The sequence below is a fragment of the Bubalus kerabau genome, chromosome 1, assembly GCF_029407905.1.
Source record: "Bubalus kerabau isolate K-KA32 ecotype Philippines breed swamp buffalo chromosome 1, PCC_UOA_SB_1v2, whole genome shotgun sequence".
Taxonomy (NCBI): Eukaryota; Metazoa; Chordata; class Mammalia; order Artiodactyla; family Bovidae; genus Bubalus; species Bubalus kerabau.
The window spans coordinates 201,694,590-201,717,804 of NC_073624.1; the positions used below are offsets into that span (position 1 = coordinate 201,694,590).

Sequence of the window (23,215 nt, forward strand, 5' to 3'; positions counted from 1 at the left end):
GCTGCATAAATCTGATCAGAAAGAAAGGCTCCCTGGCTGAGACAAAGGGTCTTGGCCTGGACCTCAGTGCGGGTTTAGTCAACCAGTTACAATTCCTTGTAACATGAATACAAGAAATTCAATAAGTCTAAGTAAGAGACAATTAGATAATTCCAAGGTTGCTAATGTGAGGAAGTTCCAGGTTGGTAGCTTGAAGGTTTAAAAAGAAAGCATTCCAGAGCAAAGGATGAAGGAGGGCTCCTAGAAAAACTAAACTGAGAGATGACCTGATGGTTTGGATCATATACAGAGAATATTTTTGATTCCTTAATAGATTGTGATTGAATTGTTGAAAGCTACATTAAAAAATAGCAAATAATAAAAAGCAATTATTTACTATAGGTAAATCATAAAATTATAGGGAATGAAAAGCATAATATATTATGTGTCTCAGCTCTAAATGATAAAGGCATTAATCATCTCTCAATCATTTTTTAGAAATATGGATAGTAAAAGTTTGATATGAGGGAAATAAGTGCCTATCTACTGCTTTATTAAGTCAATATGTATTCTCCAAAATTTTAAATTTGATACTATAAAGCAAAATATCTAGATATATGAAGGTACAAACCATAAATGGTGAGTAAAAGAGTAGAGAATACGTTAAGTCAAGGATGATCTTAGAGCCTGGGTCTCTGTAAACATTCAAATTTACTGGGGATTCAGAACTTGTAAGTTTTCCATTTAGAAAAGCAACAAGTTACAAGTATAATAAATATTGTGTAACATATTCAGTGGAGTTTTTGGAAGCACCCTATAACATCTATATTCAAATTTCTTAAGAAAACCATTTGAACCCTCCTCCCAGGATGGGGAACACATGTATACCTGTGGCGGATTAATTTTGATATTTGGCAAATCTAATACAGTTATGTAAAGTTTAAAAATAAAAAAAAAAAAAAGAAAACCATTTGAATGTTCACGGTTCTGCTGCTGCTAAGTCGCTTCAGTCATGTCTGACTCCGTGTGACCCCATAGACAGCCGCCCGCCAGGCTCCCCTGTCCCTGGGATTCTCCAGGCAAGAATACTGGAGTGGGTTGCCATTTCCTTCTCCACAGTTCATGGACTGCTAAATATATATACATATGGTTTCCTGAAACTTTAGACAAAATATGGAATTAGTTTTTAAATATCTTTTGTTTTTCTAAGCTTTTTGAAAAGTAGAATTGTAGAGAAGAATTTCTTACCTGCTTGAAACTTTTATTTTTAAAATTATGTATATCCTATTATTTGCTAATATACAGATCTTAAAAGATAAATAAAGAGTAAATAATGATATTAGAAAAAATGGAAATGGTTTGGCCACTCATTTTCAGATAAACATGCAGGCTTATAAAATAGAGTTGGTGAAGAGATTCAAGGAAAGGCAAAAAAAAGAAAGGTTTGAGTTTTGTGACCTTGAAGTTAAAGGGAGCCAGATAAAGAGCAAGCTAATTTAGTTAGTGTAAAGGATATAAAAATACAAAAATTTGAGTGAAAGATACATTTTTAGAGTAATATAATAAATTATATTTATCATCAAAGAAAATATATTACAAGTTAAACTATATTATATTAAACTTATAAAATATTTAAATGATCAATATATAAAGACCACCTGAACAATTTTACAGAGGTTGAGAGGAACCTGGTTTCAATGAATATTTCTTTACTTAATGATCTTCTTGTATCTAACACAAAGTGCTGTTTAGAAGACTAACAAAAATGAAGTATGTGAGAAGAGCACTGTAAACTCCATAATGTTGCCAGATATTATCTTTATGATGTGTCTATGGATTGCCGAGGTTGCCAACTGGTTCAGTTGTTTTCTTTCCCTCTTTAGCTCCATAATGAGGAAAGGATTATCTGAGATGTGTGTCTGGATGATGTCCCAGTGCCAAGGAAAAGGACTTTGAGAGTAGTATCATTCTTAACAAAGTAGCACAGGGTCTCCAAGAGGTTTCCCAATGTCAGGGTCAATAAATCCCTCTTGAGTGGTGTGTTATCAGATATGTGGAATGACCCCTGTTCCCAAAGGAATTTCTAATTTGAAAAGTAATTTGAACAGATTCTTTCTTACTAAAGAGCCTTGTTTTCAAGGTTGAGCACAGTGTGGGGAGACTAAATTTTTGTGTGTAAACAAACCCGATCATTAATTTGAACGCCATGCTCTAATAATACATAATTGATGGTTTATACTCTTTCTCTTTGAGCAGTTGTTTCCCCCAAGTATGCCCTGCCCCTTGCTGTGTTGTCTGGTCCTTGATCATCTTGTTACAGTAACAAGAAGCAAGCCTACAGAGAGAGCATCCAGTCTTTCCTTCCTGCTGAGCTTTCGAAGCCAGCTTCTATAAAAATGTATGTTACATGTAGAAAAAGATTTTCATAAGCTGTGAAAAGCATGCCTTGAAAATAACATTCTAAGTGAAATCACTGTTTTATTTTCCTAGATCAAAATAACAAATTGTAATTCAGAAAGGAAAACAATTCTGCGTTCTCTATAAACCACCATTCCTCTCTTTCTTTCCCCTGTATCTCACATATTGAAGTCTCTATTAAGGGCAGTAGAGTTCAGCCCACCTCCTGCAGCAGGGAGACAGGAAGACATCCCTTACAAAGACAGTAAGAAAGTGCCGGCATGAGTAAAATAGAGCAACAGAGAACATTTGTCTGATCTTCCTCCTCTTTTCCTTATATTTTCTGCTATCCTCTTCCTCTCTTCCATTTGCACCCCTCAGGACTTAAAAACATGAAGGTATTACTGTGGGAAATACAGACTATTACCAATGCAAATTCAGTGAAGAAATATGATCATGGATTGCTTACATCCCCAAGGACTATCCTATTAACATGAACAGCAGCGTAAGAAAAGCAAAACAAAATCAACTTTCTTCAACATGATTTTACAAAAGTAAAAAATCCAATGCTAAAAACAATCTTATCTGCCAATACTCTGCTAAATTTAGCATCTTATTTTATTTCTAGAACAAATTCCGAGTGTTACTTTGCATCATATTTCTTCATTCCACAGTAATATTTTGTGTTGTGTCTATTACACGCCAAACACTTTTCTATGCACTAGGGATTTAATAAAACAGACAAACTCTGTCATGATAGAATCTGTGTGCTTAGGGGAAAGATTAGACAACACAAAAGGCTTAAACAGGTTTAGGTAGTATGCTTGAAAGTAACAAGTGTTTTACAATGAAGCAAAGCAGGTTGATGTGCTAGAAAGGAAGGGAAAGAGCAATAGGACTTGAGTCAGAGAAGTAAGGAAGCTCAGCTCATGGTGGGCCTTGCAAAGGAATCCTTATGACTCTTGCTTTTAATATGAATCAAAGGAGACAGCCACTGGGCTGTTAAACAGACGAGTAACATTATCTAAACTAAGAATTTTTAAAAGATCACTGTGACATGAAATCATTATAAGGAAAAAAAAAGTTATACCCACAGTTTCTTCTTCTTTTTAGAAGCCTCAGGAACTAAATTCTTTATAGTGTTAAGTTGAATATTATGAACTAGATCAGCAGACTGGATTTACAAAATCTGGAGGAAAAAGTTTTGGTCCAAAACCAAAAAGAAAAGGCCGAGCAAGCAAATTATTTAGAAAAGCATTCCAGCAGTTTCAAGAAATGGCTTGAAGAAATTAACCACCAGTGGAAACAACCCTTATCTGCTTTCTTCCTAAAGAAGCCTCCTGTTTATTTTATTCCTCTCACATCACTCATCCATGGTGGCTGCTGTTCAGCCAGGCTTCACACTCTGAACACACCTGCTATGAAGAACATTCTGTGCTCATGCCACCTTAGAGACACATTATTTCCTCATCTCTGCTTCAGCCCAACTTAATTCATTTACTGCAGTGCCCTTTGATGTAGTCATTTTTCTGAAATGCTGTTTTAGAGACTCCTCACTTCTATTCCATAAGTGTTTTGAAGTACTTCTTGTACTTTAACCTCTTCATAAATGTTCTTCAAGGTTGAAGGATCTTAATTAGGGCCAAATCAAATTGCTAATGTCTGTGATAAAGAGCCCCTTCATGGATCACAGCCTTGTCATGGTGAAGGGGCTTGCTTAACTCAAGGAAGCTCTGAGCCATGCCCTGCAGGGCCACCCAAGACAAGACAGGTCATAGTGAAGAGTGTTAACAAAATGTGGTCCAACGGAGGAAGAAATGTGGTCCAATCCAGTATTCTTGTCAGGAGAATCCCAAGAACAGTATGAAAAGGAAAAAGATATGACACCAGAAGATGAGCTCCCTAGATCAGAAGGTGTCCAATATGCTACTGGGAGAAAGTGAAGGGAAATTACTAACAGCTTCAGAAAGAATGAAGTGGCTGGGCGAAAGCAGAAATGACACTCGATTGTGAGTGTATCTGGTGGTAAAAGTAAAGCCTGATGCTGTAAAGGACAGTATTACATAGGAACCTGGAAGGAATATTACTAGGTCTATGAATCAAAGGAAATTGAATGTGGTTGAGCAGGAGATGGTGAGACTGCACATCGACATCTTAGGAATACTGCTAACTGCTACTGCTACTGCTAAGTCACTTCAGTCATGTCCGACTCTGTGTGATCCCATAGACGGCAGCCCACCAGGTGCCCCCGTCCCTGGGATTCTCCAGGCAAGAACACTGGAATGGGTTGCCATTTCTTTCTCCAATGCAGGAAAGTGAAAAGTGAAAGTGAAGTCACTCAGTCATGTCCGACTCTTAGCGACCCCATGGACTGCAGCCTACCAGGCTCCTCCATCCATGGGATTTTCCAGGCAAGAGTACTGCAGTGGGGTGCCATTGCCTTCTCTGAAAATGGACGGGAATGGGTGAATTTAATTCAGCTGGCCATTGTATCTACTACTGTGGGCAAGAATGCCTTAGAAGAAATGGAGTAGACCTCACAGTCAACAAAAGAGTCCAAAATGCAATACTTGGGTGCAGCTTCCAAAACAACAGAATGATCTCAGTTCATCTCCAAGACAAACCATTTAACATCACAGTAATCTAAGTCTATGCCCCAATCACTGATGCTGAAAAAGCTGAAGTTGACCAGTTCTATGAAGACCTCAAAGACCCTCTAGAACTAACACCAGAAAAAGATGCCATTTTCATCAAAGGGGATTGGAATGCAAAAGTAGGAAATCAAGAGACACCTGGAATAACAGGCAAGTTTGCCCTTGGAGTACAAAATGAAGCAGAGCAAAGGCTAATAGAGTTTTGTCAAAAGAACACACTGGTCATAGCAAACAACTTTTCCAAAAACCCAGGAGACATCTCTACACAAAGACATCACCAAAGGCTAATACCAAAATCAGATTGATTATATTCTTCACAGCTAAAGATGGAAAAGTTCTATACAATTACAAAAAAACAAGATATGGAGATGACTGTGGCTCAGACCATGAGCTCCATATTGCAAAATTCAGCCTTAAATTGAAGACAATAGGAAAAATCACTAGGTCGTTCAGGTATGATCTAAATCAAATCTCTTATGATTGTAAAATAGAGGTGACAAACAGATTCAGGCGATTAGATCTGGTAGACAGAGTGCATGAAGAACTACAGATGGAGGTTCATAACCTTGTACAGGAGGCACTGACCAAAATCATCCCCAAGAAAAAGAAATGCAAGAAGACAAAGCGGTTGTCTGAGGAGGCCTTACAAATAGCAGAGGAAAGAAGAAGAATGAAAGGCAAGGGAGAAAGAAAAAGATATACTCAAATGAATGCAGAATTCCAGAGAATAGCAAGGAGAGATAAGGTCTTCTTAATAGCAAGGAGAGATAAGGCCTTCTTAAATGAACAATAGAGGAAAACAATAGAATGGGAAATACTAGAGATCTCTTCACAAAAATTGGAGAGATTAAGGCATGGGAAAAAAAAAAAAAAAAAAACAGAAATGGTAAGGACCGAACAGAAGCAGAAGAGATTAAGAGGTGGCAAGAATATACGGAACTGTACAAGAAAGGTCTTAATGGCCCAGATAACCACAATAATGTGGTTACACACCTGGAGCCAGACATCCTGGAGTGTGAAGTCAAGTGGGCCTTAGGAACAATTATCATGAACAAAGCTAGTGGAAGTGACAGAATTCTGGTGGGGCTATTTAAAATACTAAAAAATGATGCTGCTAAAGTGTTGCACTCAATATGTCAGCAAATTCGGAAAACTCAGCAGTGGCCACAGGGATGGAAAAAGTCAGTTTTCATCCCATCTCAAAGAAGGGCAATGCCAAAGAATGTTCAAACTACTACACAGTTGCATTCATTTCACAAGATAACTAGGATATGCTCAAAATCCTTCAAGCTGAGCTTCAGCAGTACATGAATCAAGAACTTCCAGATGTACAAGTTGGATTTAGAAAAGGCAGAGGAACCAGAGATCAAATTGCCAACATTAATTGGATCATAACGAAAGCAAGGGAATTCAGGAAAAACATCTACTTCTGCTTCACTGACTATGCTAAAGCTTTTGACTGTGTGGATCACAACAAACTGTGGAAAATTCTCAAAAAGATGGCACTATCAGATGACCTTACCTGTCTCCTGAGCAACTTGTAGGTGGGCCAAGAAGCAACACTTAGAACTGGACATGGAACAACTGACTAGTTAACAATTAAGGAAGGAGTAGGACAAGGCTGTATATTGTCACCCTGCTTATTTAACTTCTATTGATGTACTCTATGATATAGAGTACATCACGCAAAATGCTTGGCTGGATGAATCACAAGCTGGAGTCAAGACCACTGGGAGAAATATCAACAACCTCATATATGCAGATGACAATACTCTAATGATAGAGAGTGAAGAGGAGCTATAGAGCCTCTTGATGAGGGTGAAAGAGGAGAGTGAAAAAGCTGTCTTGAATCTCAACACTGAAAAACCTAAGATTATGGCATCCTGTCCCATCACTTCATGGCAAAGAGATGGATAAAAAGTATAAGGAGTGACAGATTTTTTTCTTGGGCTCCAAAATCACTGTGGACTATGACTTCAGCTATGAAATTTCCTTGTAAGAAAAGCAATGACAAACCTAGACAGCATATAAAAATGAGAGGCATCACTTTCCCAGCAAAGGCCCATACAGTCAAAGCTAGGGTTTTTCCAGTAGTAATGTACAGATGTGAGAGCAGGACCATAAAGAAGGCTGAACAGTGAAGAAGTGATGATTTCAACTTGTGGCCCTGGAATACTCTTGAGATTCCCCTGGACAGAAAGGAGATCAAATCAATCAATCCTAAAGGAAATCTACCCTAAAAGTTTTAGAAGGGCTGATGCTGAAGCTCCAATACTTTGGCCACCTGATGTGAAGAGTCGACTCACTGGAAAAGACACTGATGCTAGAAAAGATTGATGGCAAAAAGAGAAGGGGCAGCAGAGAAAGAGATAGTTAGATTGCATCACCGACTCAATGATGTGAATTTGAGCAAACTTTGGGAGACTTAGTGGAGGACAGAGGAGACTGGCATGCTATAGTCCATGGGGTGAGAACGAGTGGAACACAACTTAAAGACTGAACAACGACAACAAAGGATAAACACACACAATTTTCTACTCTTCTACGAAATGTTATAGGAAATTAAACTTGTTCATTAACTAGTTAGAAAAGTTTTTATATACTGCTTAATACACCTACATGCAATCACCATCCTAGTTTTATACTTAAAAATGATGCACTTCTAGCTCTTTTAAAGTTCACAGTCCAGTGAAGTATAAAGACAATAAACAGGCAAGTGCAGATCAGAGAGATACTGGCAGACAAGAACTTGTAGGACTAGTACCTCCCTCACGTTTGACAGAGGGGAGTCAGGAGTTGTCCAGGCAAAGAATACAATTCTAAGTAAAACTGAAAATACAGGTTAAAGACTGAAAAAGTTACATGAGACATCAGACAGCTTAAAGAGTCTTTGGACTAAATTGTGCTTCCCTCCAAAACTCTTAAGTTCAGTCATAACCTCAAATGTGACCATAGTTGGAGATAAGGGCCTTTGAGAGGGCAATTAAAGTTAAATGAGGTGATAAAGGTGGAACACAAATATAATAGGAGTGGAGTCCTTATATATATATATGAAAAGACACCAGGGCACATGCACAGAGAAAAGGCTGTGTGACAACACAGAGAGAATGCTTGTTTGCAAGTCCAGGAAAAAAGCCTCAATAGAAACCTAACCTGCCGGCACTTTGACCTCAGACCTTCAGTTTCCTGATCAGTTAGAAAGTAAATTTTCAGTGGTATTTTGTTATGACACTCTGAGCTGACTAAGACAACAAGATCAAAGACAGCCATGATCAAGGACAGTCAATAAATAAAACTGGGGCATAGGGTATGGTGAGGAGACTCGCAGAATGAGGACTGGCTAGCTGCAGCTCTGATAAGGTTGGCAGTTGTCAAATCAGGAAGATGGTCTGTAAGTCTGGACTGAAGCCTTCGATAGAAGTCAGACCAAAACAAGTTTCAGTTCAGTTCAGTTCAGTCGCTCAGTCGTGTTCAACTCCGTGCGACCCCATGAACCGCAGCACCAGGCCTCCCAGCACCAACTCCCAGAGTTCACCCAAACCCGTGTCCATCGAGTCAGTGATGGATCCAACCATCTCATCTTCTGTCATCTCCTTCTCCTCCTGCCCCCAATACCTCCAAACATCAGGGTCTTTTGCAATGAATCAGCTCTTCATATCAGGTGGCCAAACTATTGGAGTTTCAGCTTCAAAATCAGTCCTTCCAAGGAACACCCAGGATTGATCTCCTTTAGGATGGACTGGTTGGATCTGCTTGCAGTCCAAGGGACCCTCAAGAGTCTTCTCTACCACCACAGTTCAAAAGCATCAATTCCTCAGTGCTCAGCTTTCTTTATAGTCCAACTCTCACAACCATACATGACTACTGGAAAAACCATAGCTTTGACTAGACAGACCTCTGCTTTGTAATATGCTGTCTAGGTTGGTCATAGCTTTTCTTCCAAGGAGTAAGAGTATTTTAATTTCATAGCTGCAGTCACCATCTGCAGTGATTTTGGAGCCCCCAAAAATAAAGTCTCTCACTGTTTCCATTGTTTCCCCGTCTATTTGCCATGAAGTGATGGGACCAGATGCCATGATCTTAATTTTCTGAATGTTGAGTTTTATCCAACTTTTTCACTCTCCTCTTTCACTTTCATCAAGAGGCTCTTTAGTTTCTCTTCGCTTTCTGCCACAAGGGTGGTGTCATCTGCATATCTGAGATTATTGATATTTCTCTCGGCAATCTTGATTCCAGCTTGTGATTCATCCAGCCCAGCGTTTCTCATGATGTACTCTGCATATAAGTTAAACAAGCATGGTGACCATATACAACCTTGACGTACTCCTTTCCCTATTTGGAACCAGTCTGTTGTTCTATGTCCAGTTCTAACTGTTGCTTCTTGACCTGCATACAGATTTCTCAGGAGGCAAGTCAAGTGGTCTGGAATTCCCATCTCTTTCAGAATTTTCCAAAGTTTATTGTGATCCACACAGTCAAAGGCTTTAGAATAGTCAATAAAGCAGAAGTAGATATTTTCTTTGGAACTCTCTTGCTTTTTGAATGATCCGACAGATATTGCCAATTCGATCTCTGGTTCCTCTTCTATTCTAAATCCAGCTTGAACATCTGGATGTTCACTGTTCACACACTGTTGAGCCTGGCTTGAAGAATTTTGAGCTTTGCTTTGCTAGCATGTAAGATGAGTGCAACTGTGCTGTAGTTTAAACATTCTTTGGCATTTCTTTTCTTTGGGATTGGAATGAAAACTGACCTTTTCCAGTCCTGTAGCCACTGCTGAGTTTTCCAGATTTTCTGGCATATTGAGTGCAACACTTTCACAGCATCATCTTTTAGGATTTGAAATAGTTCAACTGGAATTCCATCACCTCCACTAGCTTTATTCATAGTGATGCTTCCTAAGGCACACTTGACTTCACATTCCAGGATGTCTGGCATCTATATTTGTTATCACAAAACGTCCATTCTTAATTATCTCTATAACAACTAAACAAATTAATATACCTCTAAACAAATTAATATACCTATATACAATAAACAGTATGATTAATATTTTGAAGAATTTGCATAAAGATGCAGAATAAACAACACTCAGACAAAATAAAAATGTTAGAATCATCTGGATTGGCTCTCTCATTTTACAGACAAAAATGAGGTTGATGTAAAATAAAAAGTTCAGGGATTTCCTTAATGCTGTAAGGTCATACAGTAGTAAGAATTTAAGAGGGCTTGTGCTTCCAATATCCATGCTCTGCTTATGAACTCCATAAATGCACACACATTCCAACAATTCTTATAATTTTTACCACTAAATGCTAAGTGCTGCACTGTAGAGACTGAATATTTTAGGAACTGCGTAATCTGACTCTCTGTTTCACAGATGGCAGAACTAAGACCCATATATTTAATTAGGGCTTCTCTCATGGTTCAGATGGTAAAGAATCTGCCTGCAATGCAGGAGATCTGCTTTCGATCAGAGGGTCAGGAAGATCCCCTGGAGAGGGGAATGGCAACCCAAGTCAGTATTCTTGCCTGGAGAATCCCATGGACTAGAGGAGCCTGGCAGGCTACAGTCCATGGGGTGGCAAACAGTTGGACACAACTGAGGGACTAACACTTCCACTTTGCATACTTAACTGATGGGACACAACATGGAAGAGTAACCTCCTTATAAGCACAGAGCCAGAGTGAGGTATATTGCCTTACAGCCTTGCTAGTAATACAATGCCTGGTACAGAAAATAGTGATGCAGTAAGGATCATGGCATCTGGTCCCATCACTTCATGGGAAGTAGATGGGGAAACAGTGGAAACAGTGTCAGACTTTATTTTTGGGGGCTCCAAAATCACCACAGATGGTGACTGCAGCCATGAAATTAAAAGATGCTTACTCCTTGGAAGGAAAGTTATGACCAACCTAGATAGCATATTCAAAAGCAGAGACATTACTTTGCCAACAAAGGTCCGTCTAGTCAAGGCTATGGTTTTTCCAGTGGTCATGTATGGATGTGAGAGTTGGACTGTAAAGAAAGCTGAGTTCCAAAGAATTGATGCTTTTGAACTGAGGTGTTGGAGAAGACTCTTGAGAGTCCCTTGGACTGCAAGGAGATCCAACCAGTCCATTCTGAAGGAGATCAGCCCTGGGATCTCTTTGGAAGGAATGATGTTAAAGCTGAAAGTCCAGTACTTTGGCCACCTCATGTGAAGAGTTGACTCATTGGAAAAGACTCTGATTCTGGGAGGGATTGGGGGCAGGAGAAGAAGGGGACGACAGAGGATGAGATGGCTAGATGGCAGCACTGACTCGATGGATGTGAGTCTGAGTGAACTCCAGGAGTTGGTGATGGACAGGGAGGCCTGGTGTGCTGCGATTCATGGGGTCTCAAAGAGTCGGACACAACTGAGTGACTGAACTGAACTGAACTGAATTGAAGGATTATGTGGATAGATTAAACAATCATAGGTTGCATAATCTGCAGAAAAAAATAAGCTAACTATACAATTTGGTCTGTTTTTAATTATCACCATGTACCATTAATTCTAAACAACTTCAATGATAAAATATCATGAAAAGAATCTTACTTGTCAACCTCCTAAACAATGTTGAAAATAGTATTTAGTTTTTTGCAGTGTGTCCATAAGCTTCAAATTTACACATATTTATTATTTATCCTTTAATAGGCATCATGTTCTACATAGAAGGAAGTTTAGAATATTCCCAGTTATCCAGCTCCAAAAGGAGTTTCTGATGCACCTGGAATCATTTTATGTATCAAGAACAATTGATACTATACTCAGCTATTAAGATGGTAAAAGTACATCTTGGTTAACAACTTGCCTATAAAGATGATTTGAGTATGTTGATTTCTGCTTTTATTGGCTTTCATTATGCAACACATATATTAATTTATTATACATAATATATATAAGAAGGGAAATTCAGCAAAAAGTTAAGCATTTTGCAGGGATAGGAACATTTTATTGTGAAATATTGAAAGAAATACTTGAAAATTTTTATAAAAAATAATATCTACTTTTTTTCTTCAATGTGTTTACCACAATGGCTCATCTGAGCTGAGCCTGGTGAAAGTAATGCATGTCAAACCACGTGTCTTCTCCTTCCCACTCTCTCTATTCTATCAGAGGATAATCTGATAGAACATATAAGTAGCCCCCAGTGCCTGCTGTATGTGTATACACAAGACAGTTTTTCACACTACTTGAAAAAAAAATTCCAGTTTGAATTCAGGATCAATAACTTAATTACCCGACTTAGGGCTTCCCTGGTGGTTCAGTGGTAAAGAATCTGCCTGCCAATGTAGGAGACACAAGTTTAATCCCCGATCTGGCAAGATCCCACATGCTGTGGAGCAACAAAGCCCCTACCCCACAAATACTGAGCCTGTGCTATAGAGCTCGGAGGTCACAACTACTGAGCCCACCTGCCACAACTACCGCAGACTGTGCACCCAGAGTCCATGCTCCTCAACAGGAGAAACCACCACAATGAGAAGCTCTTACACCACAGCTAAAGAGTAGACCCCACGTGCCACACCTAGAGAAAAGGCCATGCAGCACTGAAGATCCAGTACAGTCAAAATAAATAAATAAATTTATTTTAAAAAACTATCCCACTTATTAAAAAACCCTAATCTTGAGCCAAGCAGTCTTATGTTATTATGAAAGTGAAAGTCTCTCAGTCATGTCCAGCTCTTTCCAATCCCATGGTCTATACAGTCCACGGAATTCTCCAGGCCAGAATACTGGAATGGGTAGCCCTTTACTTTTCCAGGGGATCCTCCCAACCCAGGGATAGAACCCAGGTCTCCCATATTGTGGGCGAATTCTTTATGAGCTGAGCCACAAGAGAAGCCCAAGTATACTGGAGTGGGTAGCCTATTCCGTCTCCAGGGGATCTTCCAGACCCAGGAATCATACTGGGGTTATGTTATTATGAACTCACTCAATTTAGCTATGTCAATGGACACCCCAAGTCTATTAATGGATTATCCAGACAGGCTCTTCATAGCAGGAACTTTTAGACTTTGTAAACTCCATAAATGCTCTAATGCTACATATAAAATGTTATATATGTGCAAATCTTTTTGACAGAAGATCCACATCTCTCACAAAACTCTAAGAGGCTGTCAATCTAGTGAGTTGAGAAGTGAAAACCACATCAGTAAGTATTTATTCCTGTATTCAAAGAGTAAGGAAATTTTATTTATGAAATCTAGGGCACATGGGATTTGCAGTTTTTCTAGTCATCTGTTCAAAATAGTTCATAAGCAAGTTTCTAAAGAATGAATATCTTGAAGACAATGGAAATAAATCAAATTTTCTTCAAATAAATATCTATCAATGTTTCATGGTGAGGAGCTATTTATTATGTAGAGTTAACTAGATAGACAGACAGATGTGAGTACAAAAGATTGTGTGCTGAGTCCAGATGTATGTTAATCCCTTATAGGATACAAGAAAGAAGTGGAAAACCTTTGACTGTTTCATCATGGCAAGAGCTGTCACTAAAATCCTGAGACATTAAGTGTGGCTTCTGAGGTCTTTATGAGGACTCCATTCCACCCCAGGGTAGAATCTGTGCTCTAGAGGCAGCGCTGACTGAGAGTCAGTTCAAACTCTTTGATTTAAAGATACATTGTTTTATAATTAATAGACATTAGAACTATTCTTCCTCTTGTTTGAGCAAAAATGCTACTGCTATTTACTTAGTACCTGGACAACTTTCTTTGGTTTCTCTGAATGACTGGAAGTCAAAATAAAAGAAGGAAGAGAGCAAAGAAGGAAGGAAGACTAGTACATGGTTTTTTGTTAAAAGAAACAAAATTAAATGCCCTATACAATACAATCATTCTTACTGTTCTATGTTTAATCAGCATAAGGCAATTTACCAATAACTAGGTTCATACCAGGAGAAGGCAATGGCACCCCACTCCAGTACTCTTGCCTGGAAAATCCCATGGATGGAGGAGCCTGGTGCGCTGCAGTCCATGGGGTCGCTGAGGGTTGGACACGACTGAGTGACTTCACTTTCACTTTTCACTTTCATGCATTGGAGAAGGAAATGGCAACCCACTCCAGTGCTCTTGCCTGGAGAATCCCAGGGACAGGGGAGCCTGGTGGGCTGCCATCTCTGGGGTCGCAGAGAGTCAGACAAGACTGAAGCGACTTAGCAGCAGCAGGTTCATACCAAGTAGAGAAAATTTAGCGTCCTAAATGCCAAAATCACTTATATTATTACAAATCCTAAATCCACAACTTAAAGACTTTAAAATTCAATAGAGTGAGGAGTTACAGCATCCTACATGTGATATTCTGGTTGAAACAAGGGGAAGAAGGCAAAAGCGAATAAAACATCATCCCTTCCCATGTTCTTTTAGAACAACATCTGAAAGATTGTATTCTAGTGAACAAAAAGACAGGCAATATACAAGTTTATTTTTTCCTCTTTTGAAAATGAAAAATAAAAGCGAATAATACAATATTCAATTTATCACTCGGATTTAATAGAGGCTAACTTTTTTACATATGTAATTTATTTTTAAGAAATAAGATGTTAGATATTTTTCAGAATTCCCTTCTCTCTAAAACCAATAGGCCCTACTTCCTTCAACTCAATCCCTTCCCATCAAGTCACAGTTCTGAACTTGTGCACATTCTTCCATGAATGCACTTATATCAATATCAATATATGGTATTGCTTTGTGCAGATATACAATGAAAAGCATAGCTTCATTTATTTTCTAGAGAAAGTATTCTAGCCTTCTGTTTCATTATCATTTATCTATTATCAAAATGTCAGTATTTGTTAAAATTTTGTATCTTAGAAAATGAGTTCTTCCTTGTCTGAATGATTGTTATGTGGACAAAAGTTAATCCACATAAAACATAAAAGTGAACAAAAAGATTTAATAGAATATAAGCTTTACACATCAAACTAAATTTATAAAATTTCAGATTGTGATAATTACTTTAAAACATTAAATTTAAAAGATAATAATGTTTCAAGTGTTTCCCAGTGTGTTTTTCTAAAAAAAAACTTATGATAAAATAAATCTACATTTATCTCTTTGCATTTGACTTACTCTATACTCATTTTGTTTTCATTATTGCCTCTTTATCAAATTTTCAGTAAGTCTTCCTTAACCTGATACTCAAATCATTCTCTTTTGAAACTCAATTAAACACTCATGTAGATTTTCTCTTTTTCAATTGTAAACTGCCCCATGTCTGCTATAAGTTTATCAGTAGCTTTGTTTGTAATTTACACTTAATACCACTTTCATTAACTTTCTAAACATTTCCAATTTGCGATTAGTTCCCACTGTCTTTTGTGTTCTACATAAAATATTAACCATACTGGATTATGAAGAAATAAATCAAGATTATTACAGAATATATAATTGAAATTAGATTTACTTTATAATCATCAAATTCATCATTAAATAATTTCAAAAATGCTATGTTCTCAAATACTAAGATAGCCTAATGCTCCCCTCAGCCTGACAAATTTCTTCCTCACCATGGGTCCCCTGACTCCCTTTTCTTAGAGCTCTGTCACATCTGTAATGGATAAATCTCCATCAAAAGTCTCCTTGCAGGTTCAAGACTCAGTAAGGTCTTTTGCAAGTACCTGGAAATGATATCTTTAAAATATAATCATCCAGGAAGATCTAACAGTCTTTGGGTGATGGTAGGTGCCTAACTTCAAGGGACACCTTGCTCCAAATTGTAAAACTCCTGCTATCACAAAGATACCAGCTTACCTTAAGAAAAGAAAGAAAGTTAAGTCGTGTCCAACTCTTTGCAACCCCATGCGACCCCCTGCCAGGCTCCTCAGTCCATGGAATTTTCCAGGCAAGGATACTAGAGTGGATTGCCATTTCCTTCTCCAGGGGATTTTCCCAACTCAGGGATCAAACTCAAGTCTCCCACACTGCAAGCAGACTCCTTACCATCTGTGCCACCAGGGAAGCCCATAAGCTCACCTTAGGACAAGTTCAGTTAGCAAACTGAAATGACCTGTGTTCTCCACATCCCATTCCAGCTCTTAAAAAGTCTCCAACCCTCGGTATACTTATGCCCTTTATATGTATACCTATGGCTGATTCATGTTGATGTATAAGAAACCAACACAATATTGTAAAGAAATTGTCCTCCAATTAAAAATAAAATTTAAAAATCTCCAGTCTTCAACTGAGTTAAGCTCAAACCCTTTCCTCTACGGTAACAGTTTTGAACAAAGCCTTCCCTGCCTGTTTAACTCATGTGATTCAATTTTTCTCTGACAATGCTTTTTCTATTTTATTCCCTTAATTGCCAGAACTCATATATATAATGAATACTCAGCCAACCATAAATTCCTCTACTTCAGAATTAGACAATTTGGGAGGGTCCCATTGATTTTTACAAAGCAGTTAAGAAATTTTGCAAAGTACAAAGCTTCATTATTAACATATTTACTGTTTAACTTTAATAGATATCGTGCAGTTTTATCATTCAAACTGCAAAATTTGATTTTTAAGAGCAAGGGCCCTGCTTTACTTTTTTCTCCATCATACTTAATACAATATTGGCTGCATAAAATATTTCTAAAAAATGTGGTCCTGTTATGTGATTATGGCTATTTGATTCCTAAATTTCTATCCCTGAAAAATAGCTGAAATGTAATTACAAGTAATATTAAATTCAAGGTATTTACTTGTGTTTCAGACAACACAGATGCACAAAGAGTGATGGCGAAAAAAACCCCTACATACCCAATTGTAGAGGAGAGCTAGTTTAATAAATTATAATAACACATATTTAGTGGGATAATCTGCAACATATATGTCAATATATTTGATTGGATAAATGGTTAATTACAGACTTGGGGTAGGAAATACACAAGGTGAGAATGTGTTATCTTATTACTACTGAAAAGGGAAGCATCTAGTCCAAACAGCGTAGAATCCAGCTGAAGGGGCCAAAGATGGAACACATCAAGTAGCCAGATAAAACATTAGTTAATTAATGCAAATAATTCAACACACTAGGACTAAAACAAGCTTTTTAGTTCACAGAAATTTTTCTAAAAAGACAAGGAAAGACAGAAATCCAAAACTCCAACTAATTTTATAAGGAGTAAATAGCACCAACACCTTATTCTTAAAATTGACATGTAAAAGACAATAATTAAGCATTTATCCAAACTTTCTTGCATAAATTATTCAGTGACCAATTAACTTAGTTTATAAATGAAAATGATTATTTACAGACAAATTCCAATCAATACATGTGCAATGATGAAAATTTTAAAATCATAATATTTAACCACTAATGACATAATTGATTTAGGCAATATTTATCGATAGATTATGCTAGTACATTATCAGATCAGATCAGATCAGTCTCTCAGTTGTGTCCGACTCGTTGCGACCCCATGAATCGCAGCACACCAGGCCTCCCTGTCCATCACCAACTCCTGGAGTTCACTGAGACTCACGTCCACCAAGTCCGTGATACCATCCAGCCATCTCATCCTCTGTCGTGCCCTTCTCCTCCTGCCCCCAATCTCTCCCAGCATCAGAGTCTTTTCCAATGAGTCAACTCTTCACATGAGGTGGCCAAAGTACTGGAGTTTCAGCTTTAGCATCATTCCTTCCAAAGAAATCCCAGAGCTGATCTCCTTCAGAATGGACTGGTTGGATCTCCTTGCAGTCCAAGGGACTCTCAAGAGTCTTCTCCAACACCACAGTTCAAAAGCATCAATTCTTCAGCACTCAGCCTTCTTCACAGTCCAACTCTCACATCCATACATGACCACAGGAAAAACCATAGCCTTGACTAGACGGACCTTTGTTGGCAAAGTAATGTCTCTGCTTTTGAATATGCTATCTAGGTTGGTCATAACTTTCCTTCCAAGGAGTAAGCGTCTTTTAATTTCATGGCTGCAATCACCATCTCTAGTGATTTTGGAGCCCAGAAAAATAAAGTCTGACACTGTTTCCACTGTTTCTCCATCTATTTCCCATGAAGTGGTGGGACCAGATGCCATGATCTTCGTTTTCTGAATGTTGAGCTTTAAGCCAACTTTTTCACTTTCCACTTTCACTTTCATCAAGAGGCTTATGAGTTCCTCTTCACTTTCTGCCATAAGGGTGGTGTCATCTGCATATCTGAGGTTATTGATATTTCTCCCAGAAATCTTGATTCCAGTTTGTGTTTCTTCCAGTCCAGCATTTCTCATCATGTACTCTGCATATAAGTTAAATAAACAGGGTGACAATATACAGCCTTGACGTACTCCTTTTCCTATTTGGAACCAGTCTGTTGTTCCATGTCCAGTTCTAACTGTTGCTTCCTGACCTGCATACAAATTTCTCAAGAGGCAGATCAGGTGGTCTGGTATTCCCATCTCTTTCAGAATTGTCCACAGTTTATTGTGATCTACACAGTCAAAGGCTTTGGCATAGTCAATAAAGCAGAAATAGATGCTTTTCTGGAATGCTCTTGCTTTTTCCATGATCCAGCGGATGTTGGCAATTTGATCTCTGGTTCCTCTGCCTTTTCTAAAACCAGCTTGAACATCTAGAAGTTCACGGTTCACATATTGCTGAAGCCTGGTTTGGAGAATTTTGAGCATCACTTTACTAGTGTGTGAGATGAGTGCAATTGTGCAGTAGTTTGAGTATTCTTTGGCATTGCCTTTCTTTGGGATTGGAATGAAAACTGACCTTTTCCAGTCCTGTGGCCACTGCTGAGTTTTCCAAATTTGCTGGCATATTGAGCACAGCACTTTCACAGCATCATCTTTCAGGATTGGGAATAGCTCAACTGGAATCCATCACCTCCACTAGCTTTGTTCATAGTGATGCTTTCTAAGGCCAACTTCACTTCACATTCCAGGATGTCTGGCTCTAGGTCAGTGATCACACCATCGTGATTATCTGGGTTGTGAAGATCTTTTCTGTACAGTTCTTCTGTGTATTCTTGCCATCTCTTCCTAATATCTTCTGCTTCTGTTAGGTCCATACCATTTCTGTCCTTTATCGAGCTCATCTTTGCATGAAATATTCCTTTGGTATCTCTGATTTCTTGAAGACATCCCTAGTCTTTCCCATTGTGTTGTTTTCCTCTATTTTTTGGCATCACTGAAGAAGGCTTTCTTATCTCTTCTTGCTATCTTTGGAACTCTGCATTCAGATTTTTATATCTTTCCTTTTCTCCTTTGCTTTTCGCTTCTCTTCTTTTCACAGCTATTTGTGAGGCCTCCCCAGACAGCCATTTTGCTTTTTTGCATTTCTTTTCTATGGGAATGGTCTTGATCCCTGTCTCCTGTACAATGTCACGAACCTCGTTCCATAGTTCATCAGGCATTATACCAATAGATAAAATGTTAGTTGAGATCAAGACACCACCAATTGAACCCAATGATGATTCTCAGCCTCTCTAAGTTATAACAAGCAGATATCGCACACTGGATAACTACACATAACATAAGTTAAAGACACCACCACTTAAGTCTTTTGCCACAAAGAAATGTCTAACCTAAATGTAGTTAAGACTATAGCTGAATTATAATGCAAAAAATACAAAGGACCATTTTCTTTACTGAATCAATGGCATTATAAAATTTGGCATATATAAAAATTGACAGCAGAAATTGCTCTATTTGAGGGACACAATGATAAAATATTATATATGGTCCTTTTAAATATCAATCCAAAATTTAAAAGATAATTTTGATAGGTGTGATAGTTGTACTGTGCTCATATGAGAAAATGTCCCTATATTTTAGAAGTATACACTTTATATATAATACAGATACTGAAGTATATATTAAGATTATACAACGTCTACATTGGCTTCAAAAATATCTCAGCAACAACCGAAAAAGTGAAGGATTCATACCATGACCTCTAAAAGGTAAATTCTTCGGCATCATATGTTGATAAACAATAAACTGATATTTAAATCCATATCTGTCTGGTTTTGTATCCAACTGTTCTTTGAAATGCTATGCTGTCACTACTCTTTTTACCCCAGGCATAGCCCAAACAGGTCTTATGCACAGATAGAACACAGAGTTCAAGTAAGGAAAAAAAGAGTTAAAGTCACTTGTTCCAGCTGTTTGTTGATCTGGAAAACTAAGTCACTTCCATTTAAACCCCATTTGCATTATAGATCTCAATAAACTTTTAAAAAATTGCCACCAATTAAGAAATATTATTTAAAGGAGACTGCCAAATTGGCTCCTTTTTATTCTACAGCAATTATACTCGTGGGATGATACACAGTTCCTTCAATCCTTCTTTATCTCTGCAGCTGCATTCTACACAGTTATAAATGCTAAGAGAAATGGACAGCAAAAACCCTCGGCTCCCCACAAGGCATCACACCTGGTTCCCAAAAAGTCCTTTGGAAAACACAGAGCATCTAGGTCACATTTCATTTATCATCATGTTGCTCAAAAGAAAAAAATGGCACCCAGTCCATTTTACATAATCATAAGAGAAAGGATGGATACTGCATGAAAAAGAAATGCTAATTATAGAAAGAAAGCAGGTTGCTTCTACTTATTTCAATGAAGCTGACCACTCAGCCTCACAAAAGCAACTCCTACACCAGATTTCCATGACACAGTCCTTCCACATATCAGTATCCTTTAAAAACTGAGTCTATCAAAATAAAGGCAAGCATCAATCTCTATCCATTAAAAACTAAAATTTAATAAGTGGATGATCTAACGCATATATATGGAATTTAGAAAGATGGTAACAATAACCCTGTGTACGAGACAGCAAAAGAGACACTGATGTATAGATCAGTCTTATGGACTCTGTGGGAGAGGGAGAGGGTGGGAAGATTTGGGAGAATAGCATTGAAACATGTAAAATATCATGTATGAAACGAGTTGCCAGTCCAGGTTCGATGCACGATACTGGATGCTTGGGGCTAGTGCACTGGGACAACCCAGAGGGATGGAATGGGGAGGGAGGAGGGAGGAGGGTTCAGGATGGGGAACACATGTATACCTGTGGCAGATTCATTTTGATATTTGGCAAAACTAATAGAATTTTGTAAAGTTTAAAAATAAAATAAAATTTAAAATAAAAAAAAGCAAATGAAATAAAGACTAAAAAAAAGTAAAGCAAAAAAAAAGAAAATGAATACAAGTTATGTATTCTTAAGCTCTATTACAGAGTTTCTATGATGTGTTCTTGGTCTTTTAAAATAGAATAAGTTCACACCACTTGAAATCCAAATTTTCAATGAGCCTGATATCTTTCACACTGATTGTACCACAAAAAGTGACATTTCCTTAGCAAAGAGCACATTTAGCACACACAACTAATTTCTAACCTATTTGTCTCTAAGCTCTAATTTTTCTTTTTTGGCATTGATAGGTAGAATAGGAAAAAGGAGTCCAGAATGGTGGCAGCTAAAAGACAAAGAGGGGGAAAGCCCACAAAAATAGAATAAAGGGAGGTTGGAGGACCGGAGTAGGACCTCAGGTAAAATAAACAGCCTCTTGGCTAGCCCAATTTACCTAGGGCAGGCTCATGGGGAAGAGAAAAAATATGTAAAAAGAGGAGCCAAAATTGAACTGGAGGCCTCTCTTCTCTTTGTGTCTTTTGGGTCAGCATGCCCTCACGCCTCGAGGATGTTTTTTTCTTTACTTTCTAAATGAAACTAAGTTGTAACACAGAGTCATAACATTGGTCAGTCCAAGGTCTGTCACGCTGGTCCTTCTGAGGGCTGTAACGGTGGTCTGTCGGTCGCTTCAAATTTTTGTTGCAACGAGATAGAACCGAGGAAATTACGAACTCCCCCGACAGCACCACAACATATCCTGAATCCATTCACCTCCTTTGCAACCCTCCTACCAGAATTCCAGTCTCACCATTTTTCACTAGAGCTGTCAAAGTAAATCCCTAAACTACCTACCTGCTTCCAGTCTTACTCTCCTCCAAATCACCTTCCAAAGTAAGATTAGAGTGGTTTTCCAGAAAGCAAAACTGTTCGTAAACTTCTCATTAACCACCAGATATGATGCAAGTGATTTATCATGACATCTATGATCCTTTACGATTCTAGCTTTGCCAACTTTTCAACTTCACATCCTACTCCTCAGCCTGTACTCTGCACTGAAATTATCCAAAATCACTTCTACTTTCTTGAAAAAACTAGGTAGTCTAAAACCTCATAAACTGGCTCCTTTCTACTCACTTTTTCAGCTTCTCCCAGACATAAACACTGATCTGTTTCCACTGAGCAGTGTCCTGTGGGACTCTCTCCAGATACTATTAAATACATTCTGCTTGTTCTCCTAATTCATTCTGTTAATAAATCCTGCAACAAGTCTTTGATTCTCATCCTACTTTAGCTTCTCTACCCTCTTTCTCCAAACCAGAACCTGCCTTGTTCCCCAATTCTGTCCAAGTTACAGCATGATTTAGGTAAAAGAGAGAGCAAGATTCCCCAAAGAAAACTTTTATTGACAGTTTCAAGAATTTCCACCCCCCACCATCATCATAAGCTACAGAAACTCAAAGTCTCAAATTAGGTATCATCTTCTTTGAGAAGTCTTCCTTAATATCTCCCATGGAGCAAAACCTTGATTCTCTCTGCTTCCAAAGCATGGCTTTTATACTTTTATAATTTAGGTATGTATTTTCTTGTCTGTCTTTGCTAGACTGCAAACACTGAGAGGGCAAAAGCCCTCTTTTATGTCTGATGCCTAGGCAGGGAGTGAAATAAAAGTGGCGTTTTCAAGTATTTCTGGGATTAACTTGAAAAAAAAAATTATGATCACCTTTTACTCACCATTCTCCTTCTTATGCTCTTCACCTCAAGTCTGGTGCTACAAGTGACTTTGGTTCCAACATGAAGAACTATATTTAAAATGAAAAATGAAAAAATATATATATTCAAGAAAACTCTCTGGACTCTGAGAGGAAGTCAAAGATGGGTCAATATTTGTTTCATAAATGACATTAAAGATATTACTTCAGTACTTTCTATCATTATAAAAATACATTAGTATATACAAAGTTTCCCACTCTGTCTCATTTAACAGAAGCTCTCCAAAACATGGGTATTAACAATATGGAAATACACAAAACATTACCTGTAATGACATACAGCTAACTAGCCTTGGGCGATGAAGCCTTAGAGTATTTTCAC

General features: G+C 38.0%; 1 protein-coding gene across 18 annotated transcripts in view; it reads right to left on the bottom strand.

Moving 5' to 3' along the window:
* LOC129629692 (protein FAM170A-like) overlaps positions 1–23,215 on the bottom strand; it is a 362,499-nt gene that overhangs the window by 261,596 nt on the left and 77,688 nt on the right. For 10 of the 18 annotated variants that reach the window (XR_008703313.1, XR_008703314.1, XM_055549888.1 and 7 more), the window contains one exon: positions 22,856–22,923. The exons of 5 other annotated variants lie outside the window; for them this stretch is intronic. The gene's annotated coding sequence lies outside the window, so the exon portion shown is untranslated. Of the gene's footprint in view, positions 1–22,844; positions 22,924–23,215 lie in introns of all 18 variants that reach the window. 3 more of the 18 variants (XM_055549914.1, XM_055549879.1, XM_055549955.1) reach the window with 1 other exon arrangement.